The sequence below is a fragment of the Colletes latitarsis genome, chromosome 2 (assembly GCF_051014445.1).
Source record: "Colletes latitarsis isolate SP2378_abdomen chromosome 2, iyColLati1, whole genome shotgun sequence".
In the NCBI taxonomy this organism is placed as follows: domain Eukaryota; kingdom Metazoa; phylum Arthropoda; class Insecta; order Hymenoptera; family Colletidae; genus Colletes; species Colletes latitarsis.
Window position 1 is genome coordinate 3,555,360 of NC_135135.1, and position 3,857 is coordinate 3,559,216.

At 45.2% G+C, this 3,857-nt stretch overlaps 1 pseudogene; it reads left to right on the plus strand.

Moving 5' to 3' along the window:
• Positions 1-1,910: 1,910 nt before the first annotated feature.
• LOC143347703 (uncharacterized) lies at positions 1,911-2,672 on the plus strand (annotated as a pseudogene).
• Positions 2,673-3,857: the final 1,185 nt, after the last annotated feature.

A 3,857-nucleotide genomic window follows, 5' to 3' on the forward strand; every position in this document is an offset into this window, starting at 1 on the left:
GAAAACACACGCTTACCATACAGTGCCTGCGCGAAATCCTGAATGTTTTTTACCGGGTACCTGTCCGGCAATGTCCTCGCATTCAGGGTCCGGTAATCGCCGCACGGTCGCCACTCACCCGGTTTCTTTTTCGGCACCACGTGCAGCGGGGAAGACCAGCAACTCTCCGACGGTCGGGCAACCCCAAGCCAGCAACCGATCCGGCGCCAAACGGCGTGGCTTACAGGTGACCGGTTGACCTACCGTTGTCCTGATGTAGTGCGCCGTAGAGTGCTTCGCTGCAGCCGGAATCCCCATTGGTTTGGCGATTTCCGGGAATTTCTGCAGCAACTCCACGTACACAGAACTACCCGTCGCTGTTTTTACCGACGGCACTGACGACGCACTTTTACCTGCCGACTGTCCCGGCACTGACAGCGACGTCACATTATCTGTTAACCTACGGTTCCTAATATCTACGAGTAGTCCATAGTGGTATAAAAAGTCTACGCCGATAATCGATTTCGAAACCTCGGCCACAACAAACCTCCACGTAAACGCCCGACGTAAACCTAAATCTAACGTCAGCGTGACGGCCCCGTATGTCGAAATTTCACTCCCGTTCGCCGCAAAAAGAACATACGACGATTTTTGTCGAGTACCGCGAGACATTGACCGCGGGAAAACACAAAGGTCGGCTCCTGTGTCGACCAAAAATTGTGTCTTCGACTCGAAGAGCGGGATGCATTGATGGGCCTTATTCCCCCACCGCCAGTGGTAAAAGCACATCCCCTGTCTCACCTCGGTACGTCGCCGAGAACTGGGGCGTTGTTACGGCTGCTGATGCTCCGGGGGTGGTGGACGGTTCCTCTCGTGACCTGAGTATCGTCCGTCGCTCCTTAACCCTTGCCGCATCGCGGCGATCTCTTGTCTGAACGACAAGGTGTACTCGGCCATCATGGAATTTATGATAGCCTCCATGGCGGGAGTTACACTACTCGGCCCGACGGCCGACGGAACGCACATCGATACACTACCGGTGTCGTATGACATGGTCACGAATCGTGTCCAACAAATAAAAAATGAGAAATGTTCACAGTTCAGCAAAAACACTTAACCTATAGCTAACACTACGCTTACTCACTAAACAGCGTCTATTTGCACATCACTCGCGTACACTAAAAATTGTTTGTGTCGACGTTGACTACGTCGAGCGTCACCCGCGTATACAAAACTTTGTTCGTACGACGTTGATCACGTCGGGCGTCACTCGCGTACACAAAAATTGTTCGTGTTGACGTTGATCACGTCGGGGTCACCAATTAATTGAGGGGGCTAGGGGGTAAAATAATCATTCAACAAGCTACCCCACAATTATTACTATTTCTTATTTACGCGAGTGATGTGGGGCACATGCAGCCACACGTAGGTTACGCTATAATGTCTCTGAACCATGAACCGCGATTACGCGTCTTCATCAGACTGCTCACGGTGACAACGTCTTTACCAGACTGTTTCACGACGACGTCTCTAACGGACTGTGTTACGACGACGTCTCTAACAGACTGTCCATGTTCCTTAAACTCCTACTCCCTATATACACTGCCTTACCCTAATAGCAAAGGGAGAGAAAAAGAGATAGGACAGAAAGACGGAAAAACGAAACTAGAAAATATCTAGCGTAGGAAAAGTTTAGCTAGTGAAAGAGAGTAATGAAAGTCAAGAGGCTCGCCGGGCCCGGAACGGAGTGTTCCAAGACCCAGACGAAACCTTGAAGGAAAACAGGCGCCTCGTACGGCTCTGGTCGCCAAGTGTTTAACAGGACGACCAGGCTCGCATGAGACCCTGGGAAAATGGAAAAATAGAAAGCTGAAAACTAGCCTTACATTCCATCTCCATTCATACTCTGACAAGGACGTAGTGGCTATACAATGGTCGCTACAGAAGACTATGGCATGCAGGAGTGTAAACCAGTCCATACACCGATGCTCAAGCCAGATGAACACGAGGGTGTCGGAATTATGAACTCAACCTACCCGTATCGAGAAGTGGTTGGAAGTTTGCTATACTTGACAACAAGGACAAGGCCAGATATCGCCTACGCAATAGGACACAGCAGCAGGTATGTTGAACAACCAAATAACACAAGAGTGAAAGAAATGAAACGTGTGTTAAGATATATCAAAGGAACTGACAAAATTGGAGTAGTATATGAGAGGAGAGCTATAGAAGATATGCTAACAGCGTACAGCGACTCTGATTTTGATGGAGACTCAGAGACGCGACGCAGCACATCAGGCTATGTGATATACTACGGGAACAGACCAGTCATGTGGTCATTAAGAAGGCAAAAACTGACAGCCACATCCAATACCGAAGCCAAATTCATTGCAGCAGCGGAGTGTTGTAAGGAGGTATTCTACAGCAAAATGCTGCTAGAAGAATTGTTGGGGAAAACAGTGAAAGTGACATTAAACATAGACAACCAAAGTGCAGTAACTCTAATTAAAACGGGAGCAGTGAATAAGCGCTCTAAACATATAGACGTGAAATACCGGTTTGTTCATGAGACAGTGAAGAACAATAATATAAAGATGAATTATATATCCACTAATGAGCAATTCGCGGATATACTAACGAAGCCGCTGACGAGTCAGAAATTTGACGAATGTAAAGTCAAATTAATAAAATAAGTTGTAAACATCTACTGAGGCGGATTGACGTCACGATTAAGGGATAGCGTTAAAGTAAGGTAATCGGTTTGAATCGCCCGCCTCAGTGAGTGTGGTGTGGAAGTACGAATGAAAAGTGGGGCGCGACAGCAGCGCCCAGAGTGTTAGTTAAGTGAGCACGTGAAAAATATCGTTTATTGTTTTGTCGTTATAAATCAAATAACATTTAAGAACATGTTGTAATAGCATCTATTAGAATATTTGAATATATAAACATAATATTTTTAAACATTGCCACATACAGGGTGTTCGTGTACCCCTGGGAAAAATTTTAATGGGGGATTCTAGAGGCCAAAATAAGACGAAAATCAAGAATACCAATTTGTTGATAGAGGCTCCGTTAAAAAGTTATTAACAATTAAATTCAAAAATTTCAAATCGTTCTAAAAAAATTATTTCCGGTTGCGGGGGTCAATTACAATCGTTTTTAATAATTACACACACTGCCGAAATCCTACGTGTAAGGGTCCCTATGCGCTAAGCTGCGGAACGCGGGTGGCCCATGCAGCGGGACGACGTAGGAGAGGTAGGCGCTGGGCATTTTCCAAGTGCCTGCTCCTTAGCGGACAAAGAGACCTCAAATCGTGGGGCTGAAGCAGGGAAAGTTGGCTTGCAGAGTCAGTCGTTGCGAGAGGGTCTCCCAGAGTTGACGAGCTACAAAATATACTTTTTTAAAACCATACCTGATCGTGCTTCATTTGTATCGACTTCCCACTACATACGCACTTTCGAGAAAAAAATTCCTTACCGAAAATTTAATTAGGTGCCTAAATTTTTCGACGAAAAAAAAAGTTTCAAATCGTTTTGGAAAAATTATTTTCAGTTGCGGGGTTCAATTACAATCATTTTTGGTGAATAAACATACCCCCGAAATCTTGTGCATTTTCAAGAAAAAATTTCAGTACCAGTGGAACTTTAAACGTTAATAACTTTTTAACGAAGCCTCCATCAACAAATTGGTATTCTTGATTTTCGTCTTATTTTGGCCTTTAGAATCCCCCATTAAAATTTTTCTCAGGGGTGGCCGAACACCCTGTATATCAATTGGGGCTAGTTTTTCCCACGACTTGGGACATGTTGTTACCGTAATAACTTACCTCACTACAAATGTATAAATAATTTCTGTTGGGTTTTAAAATGCGAACG